Raw genomic sequence first — 13,246 nt, forward strand, 5'->3', positions numbered from 1 at the left:
TTCCTTGGTCCCTCTCCATCTCATTAACGTTCTAAGCAAGGGAGAAAACCAGACTATATACAACATAACCCATAGAGTGGTGACATCTTCGACCTAATGCTCAGTTGCACGTACTGTACATTCACACACATACGTACATAACAATCCCTCAGCCGTTTTAAATCCTTTGGCTCTTTTAGGAAGTGATGGCCACTGAGCTGCCCTGATTAAAATGACAATAGTCTAATTAACTCGACCTCGGTGTCAGTGTACTAAAATGGCTGATGGCCTGTCAGTTCCTGTTTGAAAACCTTTTGTCTCTTCATTGTCCAAAAATAAGGTTTTTCTCCCCTAGAAAAATGCCTCAATCTTACTTGATGGGATTTGCTAATGGCAATTATTTCTCAAAAACCAATTAAATCTTGACATTTGTTTAAAAAAATCCCTTTAGTCTTTTGTGGTATCCTTTCATGGGCTACGGTAAGAGTAAAAATACTGTGATAAAAAAAGGTTTTAATTTCCTAATTTATTTATTCACATCAATTTTTAAAGTAGTAATTATCTTATTATCAGAACTAACATGTAACACAGTTGTGCTTCATTTAGAGCTTCTAGCTTCCACAAAAAATAATATATCAAATCCGATAAGCATCCAATGATAACATAGACGCAGCTCTGTCTGTACATAACCTTTTACTCTTTGCCTCTGGAATTGACTGCTTGCAACCCCATGAATTCTAATATTATTTGATGAACTCGTCTCAAAGGCAGAAAAAAAAGAACAAAAAATGGCTTTCATGACTGAAGTAGAAACTATTTTCCCCTGCTCTATACTACGATTGATGATTAAAGCCTATAGGGAGATAATTACTCTGCTTTAGACTCAAGTAAATGAAATGAAAACCTTCCTTTTCTTTTACTGCGCGCATTTTAGCCTAATATCTCCAGACAACCCCCAGACTTAACAAGACATGAATAATCCGTTTTGTTTTTGCTTGCAATCAATCGCTCAGCTTTCTTTCAATCTCTGCCTCGTATGGGGAATGTATAAACGGAGTCAGAACCATAGCCTTTGCCTCCTTTGTACGGTGGCGGGTTGGGTACTCTCGCATTTCATCTGTTCACCAGTGCAAGTTGGCTGATCTGGATCCATCTGTTGTTATTATTTTCCATTGATAATTGGCTTCAACAATGGTATGCATGTTTCCCCCGTTGTCTTTGAAACCAAATACTCTGTTTGCTTTCCAGAGGTCTCACTTGTGCTCTCTCTTGGCTCGTACTCCCTCTGAACCCAAAATCTGTCCTTCACTGACCACATTTGTTTTCATGGCAGTCAGTAACCCTTTCATAGAAACAGTATTGGCAGTAATTTTGTTTTTATTTGAGTATGTGAACTTGTTTCTCTATTACATATGATGAAATGCCACGCAAAAACCTTTTGGATGGAGACTTGAATGTTATGGGCTCTGTTTATGTATGCCATCTAAATCTAACCCAGCATGAGTGGGGCGTACGGGGGGGCATTTTAGACCTGGTTTTGGAAATATTTTGGACAGGCTGGTGCTTTGGAAAGAGGGCCAGATGAATTGGATAATGTATTGACAAGTGCTGAGTCCTTTTAAATGAATAAGTAAGGTTCCTCATGTGTCCTCTGAGGACTGACATAACATAAGTATGAATGTCTGCGCTGCTCATTCTCTGCCTACTGGCTGGATAAACGATAACAACACAGTCGAAACAGTTGCTATCAAAGTGACTTTGCAACTAGTAACGGGTGTCTGTGTAAATATCTGAGCGTGTAAAATAGATATGTGCATTTATTTATTCATCTTCTGTGCTGCACATCCTGACAAGGGCTATACAAGGGTGCTGGAGCCTCTCCCAGGTAACTATGGGCCATAGGCACGGTACATCCTGAATTGATTGCCAACCAATCGCAGGACAAAGGGAGTTACTTAAATTATGTCAGTGGATACCTGAAGATTGTATTTGTTCATAGAAATTTACACCTACACTAAAACAATTTACGCAAAGCTTTCTTTGCAGTTATTTATATTCAGATGGCTTCTCTACTATTTGCTCATACAGAATGGTGAGGTGTAACATGGGCCGCCTACTCCTGGATCGAAATGGCCGTAAAAGGGGCTATTGATTTTAGCATGAATTAATATGATGGTGATGTGTGAAGTTCATTAACGAGCCACCACAGACAGTATCAAGAGGGCTCAGAGAAATTAATGGAATATCTTGCTTAATGTAAATATTCATGAGCTCTCATCTTTTTATCTGCACAGTGCAAAACGTGATGAGAGCCTTTCCATTAGAGGACCTTGAGCCCATTGTTGGGATAGGGTACATTTCTATGGAGGGATACCAATACATATGAGCACATAATCATACAGTAAAGCAGTTCCCATTGATTACAAATCTAGGACTAGATAGCATATTGTGAAGCTGTTGCCCACTCCTAGAAAGGTAAGTTCTCCTCAGGGGGTGTGGGCTTAATCAGTCTGTGTGCACTTAATGTTGTCCATTACCCTTGGTAATCTGTCTTTGTACTGTTTCTATTAAAAAATATATTTGAAATGTATTTGTTTAACATGTAAATATATAAAATAATTGACCAAGTACAGTGGTACCTCGACATACTTATTTTTGAGTGTCTGCATCGTAATCCAAGTTCAATTTTAGTACTATTAAACACAATTTAGAAATATTAAATCACTAGTTGGCGAATTAGAACAAATAAAACAGAGTGGTCCATACGTTAAGACAACACTGTATTCAGATAATCCTTTTTAAATCCAGGCTAGTGGGGTTTATTTGTGAATGATGAAGAGAAGATTTTTATATATAAACGAAATCTTCAAGGCATTTATGAAGCAAAACCAAAGCCTCCATCCCCCCCAAAATTTGAAAAAACATGTCACTTTGATGGCCATGTTCAAATGATTTATTGTGCTGGCCTATAGTTTACCTTTTATGCCTATTGTAATCCCTTCCAGCTTTCTTTATGTATGACAAAACAAAGGTGGTTTGTGAGTGGAGTAGGATAGGTTATTTTTTTCTTTTTCTTTTTTACCCTACACATTTGGATACGCTTAAATGCATTTATTCAAATGCACCCAATATTTTAACACATGGTGACTTAAACTCTCCATAAAAATAAGGTTATTTCTTTCTTTTGTTTTTTTCCCCTTCATGGGTTGAGTGGTCTCTTGTGAAAGTCTAGGACAAAGCCTCAGAACTCTCAAATCTGTGCAATGCACATCTGTGCAATGCATTAACTAAAAGAGGCTTTGTTATTTATAACAGTAATATCATTTCGTTTCAAATTACTCACTGAATATTTAATTTGTAGTAGTTTGGTCGTAGTTTGTCTATTTTTAACTGCCAGTGTTGCTTTTATAACATAGTCAAATTTTATGCATTGTAAATAATATTCAAAGAAGATTAAAATATATACATTGCTTTGGATAGAGAGAATAAAAGTTCATATTAACCCCCATGTATTTAATAAAAAACATGAGTTAACCTATTCAAAGCTTATGGGCACATTTAGGACCTCCGTTAGATTTACTTTGGTGCCTTCACCACTTGCTTGGAAATGTAATTTCTTTATATCAGCATCAAACTGAAATTGCTATGTATTGGTCTTTGGCTTGGTAAGCTTCTAATTCAATGGCATTTACAGCCGTCTGTTTTTCAATGCATTCATAACACTTTGATTCAACAGAGCTCTTTAATCGTTTATGCCTAGGTTGGAACATAATAAACAACTGTAGCAAAAGTGCCTCGTGGGGGTGATTCTGGCAAGAAAGTGAAACGCTTCTGTCACTTGCAGTGTTGTTGCTCCACTTTAAGTACCTTAATCTATTCTCTCAGCATGGCTGCCATTGTGTAAAACCCTGACAGGCATAGCAAATGCATGCCACTTTGGAATGTGGAATGATCGTCTTACAAAAATTTTAGGTAGTGAGGTCTAATGTGAAAATGCGAGCATCACCTTGTCTTGGAACTTAAGGTCCTTTGATGACCAGCTCTGAACGTCTTCTTTCAAAATATGGCTAGAAATGTAACCTTATTTCTCATATTGGTGTGCAGTGTTGCCTACTGGTGTATAAGTTTAAATGATTGACTGAGTGTCTGAAAAATGCTTTGATTATCGTAATAGTGACAATGAAGTGCTCTTTACGGCCACTCCATTTTAAATTATTTTCTGGAAAAACACACTTGCACGTCAACCTGCGGCAATATCCCAATAAAAGTGACGTGGGTTCAGTGATATTGCTCCCAACTTATCGGAGTTAGACTAAGTCAGAAAACCAATAGGGAGAAGGAATACTTTGCAATTATTTTTACGAATGAAATTGAATTATAAAATTGGCATTGGGTCAATGCAATTTCCTGTTTTCTGGTTCTCTCTCTACCTTGTCTATAAGCCAACATAGGTACGTCACACGACGTTTTACTGTGTATAAGTCGACAAGTGTAATAATCAATCTGTGCACACATTTGCTTCTAGTAACTCTTCACCCACAACTCCCTTGTTGAAAATTGGTCACAGTTAAAATCCTGAAAAGAGCATCATTGCCATGACTTGCATTTGGCCAAAGATTAAGATGTGTTAGATTTATACAAGCAATTCACCAGTTTGTTCAGTCTACATGAACATTTCTTAAAGAAATGATGGCCATCTTTCAGTAAATACATTTCTGGCCAACAAGAAATGTTGCCTAATAAAAATAAAAAAACAATCACTTAAAAAAAAATAATAATAAAAACTATTTTCACTTGAACATAGTGTTTGCCACGACATTTTTTTCTCATTTCCTGCCACATCACTCGGTGCTCTAAGAATGAATTGAATTTTTGTTGTATATAGATGGTCATCTTGGAGAAAACTTATTTTTGAGTGTGAAAATGCATTTGGTGAGGATCAATCTATTTTTCTATCAGTATCAAAAACACCATTTATACTTTAGGTCTTGCACCTTCTGTATTGACTAGGACATAGATAATATCAAACGGCTACCAGCAGCTGAACATATTTGTGTGGGATACAGTCAATCATAAATATATTTGTCTTTCCTGCAAAAATAATTCAACTCTTTAAACTAATTATAGATGAAGGTAAACAATAGCAAAACTCATACATAAAGCATAATGTAAATTTAACATTTCCATTAGACAAAAGCTATGTATTCATTTGTTTTAATCGAAGGATTAAGCACGATTGTTTTAATCATATATGTCATTAATGACCCAAAAATGTTGTAATCCTTTTACCTTCAACTTTCATAATTGCAACCAGATTGTAGTTTGTGTTTTGTGGGATCATATACTATATATTCAATGAATTGTTTTACAAAGATATTTATACATATTTTTCTTTAAAAAAAGTCTCCTTCGGTCTAGAGAAACCCAGGCAGTTTGGTGTAATGATAACCTGTAATAAAAAGACCATTAGGTGAAACATTTTCATCCCATAGCAACACTGTTATTGTTTATTTGACCATCCACATCTTAACAGGGTTTGTTGCTGGTGTACAGCAAAGCGGAGAGGCCTCGTAGGGAGACGCATCCAGCTGTCACTTAGACAATAAGAAACAAATGTCACAGCCTGGCAAAGTAGCTAGATTTTCATAGTCTTATACTGTGTGACCTTCTTTTATGTTTGGCTCTGCCTCCCCTGTGTAACCTCTCTTTTTTGTGAGGTGTCCACTTCTGTGTTTCTTCTTGTCTTTCCTGCCTTTTCCTCTGTCATTATTTGTCTCTATCACTCTATTGATCTCTGTCAGTGAACTGGTGTTAGCAATGTGTAAATTGGCTGATGGGTCTCTGTTTGCCGTGTTATTTAGTCGAAGTGGGTGCTGTGCTGTTGAAGCGACTGTGTCTCTCTCGCTAAAAAGGCACTGCACACCTCTAATTCGTGTCGTATCTCAGCCTTAAACATGTTGCTGTTCATCGTGGTCATGCTCCAAGTATTATAATTAAACAAAAAAAATTAAGTCTTGTATAAAAAGAATGGTGCCTGCTTTCTTGTTGTAGGTTAGAGCCTGATTAAACAGAGCATTGTTGGATTTGTATTACATTTGTTATCTCATCTCAACACATCTAATTTTCCGAACCGTTTTATCCTCACTAGAGTCATTTGGGGTGCTGGAGCCTATCCCAGCTGACTTCAAACCACTCAGTCGCTGGGCCGCCCGCGTTTATTATCATACTTCAACAATTGTAAGTATAAGTAAACCTTCATAACATAGGACCAATTAGGTCTGATTGTTGCCTGTCTTTACCAACGCAATCCATTGAGAATACTATTACTGGAATTTTGGGGAAGAAGTCTGCTGCTTTTATCTGCCAAAAGAAATCAGGTCTTATCAGATGCATAGCCTTTCTTTTCCCCAGCTGGTAGAGGTAGATGGCAACCTCACTTAAATCCTAAAATCCTCACGTTTATGATATTTGCCCAGCATTATCTGTGCCTGTGGATAAATGGGAGTGCAGAACATGTGGAATGTAGAAGGTCATACAGCATGATTTACACATTGCAGAGCCAGAGAATTCCTGGGAAAATACTAGGGTCTGGGATCAAACGTACACCACGCAAGAACACTGACCTTTAGATTCACGAGTATTGCTTCTCCCCATCAAGATACTGCACTATATGTCTAATGTCAACTCTCTTAATAATTATGAGCAATGTCATTTAATATTTTGTTGCTTATAAGTTGTGTAGTAAATTTCTATGCTGTTGAAACAAAGTTTATGCAGGCTAAGTCTTGTGAAAAAAACTAGATTATGTTTTGGTCATCTATTATTAATTATGCATATGCATTACAGAATTTCTATAGTAGTTCAGTGAGTGAGAAAATAATTCACTGGAAATTATATACCAAGAAGGCAGGCTTGTAGTTGTTTGGATACATTATTGTTGTCTTGTTCATTTGAAGAACATTTTGTGCCTTCGTGGATGCATGAATAATTATGGTTGTTTTGTTGTGTACTCCTGGAAAAGACACACTATGTCATGCCTAGATATTGTGCGATGGATTGACTTGAGCAGCAACAGAAACCACCCTGCTGAGATTTAGAAAGTTAAGAGCAAATGATAATAATTACTATTTATAGCTCTGATATTACTTGGTGGTCTTGCAAATATTTGCTTACAGACAGAAAATATATTTCGTATGGTGGTCAGGTCTGTTTTTAATATTTGTTTAGTTTGTGCATTTGTAACCATTCATTTCCACATAGAATTATTTATGTGTAAAACAAGTTTCTCTTCGCTGGTTGTGGCCATTATTCAAGTCTCTGCTTTAAAACAAAAAGTACTATTAATTGAGACTCTCGGTCCGTTTTGTATTTATTCTTTTAAACAAAATTGGTGGTTAGTAGATGTACGTCTATTTATCTGCTTGTTTGCTTTAAATGAAACTTCTAAAATACAAAAAGCAAAGTCCATTCTATTGTTGTGATGCACTTTCAGGGCCTATGTGATAAGTGGATGAAGTTTACCTTGATTTGATGGTAATGAATTCTGTGAAAGGCCGCAAGGTTGCTTTCTGAGAAAGAGAGCTAACTCGTGTATACATACATATTTACCGCCAAAGACATGTAAACGCTGTAAGGGCATACAGAAAAGATTCAAACAATACTATCAATTCACCTTCCTGGGTTTCTTAGCTATGGGTTTTTGTGTTGCATTTTCCTTTGTAAAGTCACTTCATGTGCACCTTATAAAAAAAAAAAAAGTTAAAGACTGCTTGGTAGGCCACTCATGATACACAAATAAAAGAGTATGAATGGTGAAAGTAAATGCAGCTGAACGCATATCTCTTGGTGATTTTTATTTTAAGTTTGATGTATATATGTATAAAGTGTCCTCTATTAGTTGACGAGGTCCATTTGGACTTCTTTCATTTGGACCTTTTAATTAGAAGTGAAATATTAGCTTTTCATTGGGCTTTATGTGGGGTGAGGGGATCGAGCAGCGACCGTGCCTTCATTAGCCACTTTCTGTGTGTAATGAGTGCCGTCATTAGATGATGGAAGAGATTTGCTGTAGCTTTACCATGAAAGGGACATCCTTTACATACTTGCAAAGAAAGGTATTTTAATGGCTTTTATAATGAATACAATAAGATACAGCATTTAGCGCATTCAAGTACATTTCAGATACTATGTATCAGCTGCTATGTTTTTCTTTTAGTATTTTTGTGGTGGGGCAATTCATCGTAACATTGTAGATAATATTTAAAATGCGAGTTTCTTTTTTTGGTACCATTTTGGTGAGATTTGCAAGGAAGGGGTTGGCATATAAGCTTTAGTACTTCAATTCAAACACTCCACATTTATCAAAGAACACTCGGAGGATAAACCTGACTGCAAAAATGTCTACTCTGAAGCGCATGTGGACTTTCAGTAGTTATGACAGTCAAAGCTGTGGTGTGTTTTAACGATATGAAAGTCACTCTAAGCCTTGACGTTGAATCCATTCTCAAAAGCATACATGAAGTGATTTGTATTTTATTGATGACTTTTTCAAGTGGCAAGTGTGGGAAATTGGATCTTTGATCTCCTAGAGTTTGGGAAATATATTCTGAGGGTTTGGAGCTCTTCAGGTAAAATACCTCCATCCCGCCGTACTCTCTCACATGCACATAAACTGGGACGAACCTATCATTTAGTCATAGTATTTGTTTTTGATCTATTTACCGTGACTGTACGTGTTGATTACTGATGTTCATTAACCAAACTAGATATTTGTTTTCAACTTGGACCAATTACTTTGATATGCTAATTACAATGTAATTTAATTTGAGCCCTGTAATGATGATGCTGTTATTATGGGCATAAATGATGCAGTTAAACTGGGAGTAATCTCATTTGCATATGGTACATGCCAGTAAATTAAGCTCTTTCCTGTGTTGCTTCATCTTTAATTTTCCACTCCTTTTCACACAGTATCCCTCAGCACTACACGTAATAGCAGGCTAGCTTGTTTGATGTTGACAGATGCCTCCTGCAGTAAATCTAGTCACAATATGTAGTACATAAAGCTCTTAAGTGGTCTTTTAGCTAGTTCATTTTAATACGATTGAATTCTAAAAAAATAAAAATCATGCACTAGTTCTTATTTTGTCCAATAGTGAACTGACTGTTTTTTTTTCTTTTTTTTTTACATGAATTATTTCATCCTTGCAATTTGAATTAAGTAGGCCTACATGAACTAAACATTTGAAATCAGGAAAAGCTTCTACTTTTACACAGTATTGTACTTCCTGATGCAGTAAGATACAGTATAGCCTTGAGAAGGGAGGATGGTTTATGGACTTTTACATTAGTATCACAATTGCCCTTCACTGAGAATCCTCCGGCATTTTTATATCATAATGAATATTATTTTTCTGCTGGACAATTTTCTTTTGGTCTCTAATTGGCCACATAAATCTCGTCAGTTGAGGGTGAGAAATGTTTCGGTGTCACACAGTGTAATCTTCACCCTTATTTACCAATTCATTAAGATTCATTGATGCGGGCTCGGTGAGAGGAAATGACAACATAAATCAGGCCTCCAACATAATGACCCTAATCAGTTGGGAATTGCAGAAAATGTCATGATGAACTATGTCCTTGTTTTAGTGCCACTGTATATTGTCTTTATGAGTTGGACACATCCTTTTGACAAGGGCTGCATTAAAAAAAAAAATTAAAAAAGAGACAAAAAGTTGTCGGAAACAAAACAAAAAAAAAATGCATCAGGTGTACTTCAATTTTAATTTTAGCCCAGATATGCCCTGATTTTCTTCCATTTACCCGCTGCCTATCTCGCCAAAAGTTTGAGTCATTAATAATGACACACGTCAGAAACTTCAATGAGCCTGGTGTGTTGTTAAAAATGATTTGTGATTTCTGAAGCCAAAGGAGGTATCAGAGGGTACTAGCTGTCCTTATACCAATGAAGTGACATTTATGCCTAATAGAAAGTTAATGTGTTAGAGATGTTTTACTTCCTTGTCAGTCATGACTGTAATAAGCTCCTGCACCTCCACAACCCTTGTGAGTATAAGCAGAAAGGAAAATGAGTGAAAAAATGAATTTATAGTTAATGTGTAATGGTACACCAAAGTTTACCTTATGATTCTTATTATCACGCATTTTAAAATCACTTTGTGCACTTTGAGCAAAAAATAAAATAAAATATCATTACAATTGATTTTGGGAAAGTACAACCATCAATATTTTGCCCTTAGTGGTTCTGAAGAATAATATTTTTTATGTTGCTTATGTCATTTATTTTCCCACTTGCTGTTAAGAGGGGAAAGATTATAATCATTTAGCCAGAATATTACTCCACTATTATTAAGAACAGATTTTCTGTTGATTCAAAACTTGTCAGTCATGTTTGCTTTAGTGTTTAGAAAGGCTTTCTGGTCCTCCTCCACTGTCCTTTGCTTTTTATTTGTTTTATGCCTTGTATACTTGCAGAGTGATTGTAATGAATCTAAATACAAAAAAATCACTGATAATTTCATTTGTGCTGTGCAACTGTAACGAAACTGTGGAGCCTTGGGTTGGGGGAAGAGTAGGTTGCTCATTGCCAGCTCTCACAGAGGACACATATCCCAAAAGACAAGCAGTTCTAATAATATTGTCCTTTCTTTACACAGGGACACAATATTAATTAGACAAGTTCGTTAAAGCTAACCTTGGTTGTCCCAAGAAAACGTATCTGACATATTTCATCTCTTCAAGTTTGCATTTCCACACTCTTGGGATGACTCCTTACTTGACTTCATGTAAAAATGATTAGAACTATGAGACAGTTTGAGTAATATTAAAACAATAAGTAGCTTTGAAGATCCCAAAGGATAGTTAAGGTAGGTATGTTTTTTTTTTTTAATGGTTAACGGTGCTTTCAAGGTCTAATTGGTTAATTTAGCTTGAGGGTTGAGGTCTGAGTTTTCCTGCATTTTGGCCTTATGGATCAGAAAGCAGATCAGCCTATCTCATGATGTCTATTCTCCTGTTGCAATTTTAATCGGCATGAGCACATGCAATCAGGATTCCAAAAGTCAAATGAAGGAGATTTACTGAGAAAATGTGTGGGGAACAACTCCTAAAAAATACTGTCAAATCCCCAAATCACTATTCCATTCATGTAGCTACAACCAGATATCAACTCATTAGACTTTTCTATTTACTTACTCCCCGTCCGCCCTAGTTGTACTAAAAATACCATGGCCTGCCTTACTTTGCTATATTCTGTCATCATCTGGACGCACTGGGCCTTTATGCTAAATTGTTTTCTACACAGAGACAAAGTGGTTATGTCATTTATTACTTTTTTCTTTGCATGTGCATTATGATAAGATTCAAATCCATATTGTGATGTATGGAATATCTTGGTGTTGTCACTTTTTTGAGCCTACTGTAGTTACCGAATAATTCATCCGAGTAAATGGTTAACATGTTATTGCAACGTTTCACTCCTTTTGTCGCCATCGAGACTGGTTGTGGGATAAACATTGTTATTTGTTTTTATGATGGTAAGTTTCCGTAAGAGACCACCTTATTGACAGCACGTCACACCATTACTTAGGTTATTCTCTACTAAAGCCTTGCTAACCAGCTGCAATCAGTATATTGAGTCTCCAAACGTGTGAAGAATCACCTTTTGTTTATCTTGACTGTTGCCTAGCTTTTTATTCTAGTCAAAGCTGCATCTGCATCAACACTGATTCCCTAAAGATACACCCCCACATATCTGGACTTGTTTACACTCTGCTTGCCCGTAAAGTCACCGAGGATATCAGCTGATCATTCCACCTGGTTAATATTAAATGGTGCTTGCAAGGAGAGATGTTTGTTCATAAACACAAGACCCGCTCCTCTTGTTTACTGTAGCTACGACAACGATCACTTATTAAACACCCTGCTGCTTTGCGAGTGTGAGTGGTATCCTCATAGCCACTTTCCTTTATAATTCATATGGTGAATAGTAATGAGTGTGTGTGTCTGTATATGTATGTATATATATATATATATATATATATATATATATATATATATATATATATATATATATATATATATATATATATATATATATATATATATATATATATATATATATATATATATATATATATATATATATATATATATATATATACATATTATTTTTTTGACACTAGTTGATTTTTTTGTTTGTTTTTCTTTTGATGAAAAGACTTGCAGGTGCAATCGTGTTATTGGAGAAGTTAGGTTATCATTAAACGATTGTAATCTTTGTCATAGTTGAGAACATTCAAGGAATGTGGCAGTATTTTTGCAACGCAACATGCATGTTTAACTCCTAAAAAATGAATAAATGTGAGCACAATGTTTGCCAGTGATTATCCATAATTTGTGTAGAACCTTGTCAATTCATCCGAGAAACAGACGCCACAATACAGCAACACGTGAACCTTTTCTAAAGCCTTGAGTGTCTCTTTTCCAACTTTTTTTTTTTTACAGATTGTTGTGTTGTCTAGACTAGCAACCAAGCTGAAACCTAATGTTGAATGACTCCTATTTGTCCCCTCTTTGTGTGTCCTTATCTCACTCAAGAATTGTGCTCTTGTTGTGTACTTGTGTAAACAGGGACTGTGTGAGAACTCGCTGAATTGTAGCAGATGGCTGCTGAAGCTTGACTGTCTTGAGCATTAAGGAAAAACACAACATGGAGAAGGGTCAAAGCACAGCTGTGCAAGCCAACCAAACCTACCTTGGGTAGATTGTGGACCTGTTTAAACCATAGAAATCTGTGCAACCATGACCAAGATTAGATTACGAGAAAGGTTGTGTGAAAGAGTGGAAGAAACATTACCTAGGTGGATGAGTTCTCTATATTTATCATAAAAATCTAAAAGAAGGTGTTTGGCATGACTGAATGTGTAGAACAGAAAAGTAAACCAGAACGTAGTATAGTGGATACATGGTATATTAAAAAAAGGATCCAAAGTTAACTCTGTAAACAGTGACACCCATAATTTCAAGTCTGTTTTTATGACTGTTCGTCTTTGTCCCGGATACATACAGTATGGTATATTTGTTTTTGGAGTAGGACCTGGTATATTCTGTACCTCAATAACAGTGCTGTATACGGACCCCTGACCTGTAATTTACAGTTGCACACCCATTGAATGGAAACATCTGAAAAAGGTACAAAATCCCATGGACCATGGGTGACTTGATATAATAAAAATAAACATACATT

The 13,246-nt window shown here is 36.0% G+C and overlaps 1 protein-coding gene across 6 annotated transcripts in view; it reads left to right on the forward strand.

The window, feature by feature from the left end:
- The window catches only part of LOC144202714 (forkhead box protein P1-B-like), an 85,685-nt gene that overhangs the window by 14,596 nt on the left and 57,843 nt on the right, over positions 1 to 13,246 (forward strand). Inside the window, exon 3 of one of the 6 annotated variants that reach the window (XM_077725615.1) lies at positions 6,128 to 6,216. The exons of the other annotated variants lie outside the window; for them this stretch is intronic. The gene's annotated coding sequence lies outside the window, so the exon portion shown is untranslated. The remainder of the gene's footprint in view (positions 1 to 6,127; positions 6,217 to 13,246) is intronic. 6 annotated transcript variants of the gene reach the window in all.

The sequence above is a fragment of the Stigmatopora nigra genome, chromosome 10 (genome assembly GCF_051989575.1).
Source record: "Stigmatopora nigra isolate UIUO_SnigA chromosome 10, RoL_Snig_1.1, whole genome shotgun sequence".
Classification (NCBI taxonomy): domain Eukaryota; kingdom Metazoa; phylum Chordata; class Actinopteri; order Syngnathiformes; family Syngnathidae; genus Stigmatopora; species Stigmatopora nigra.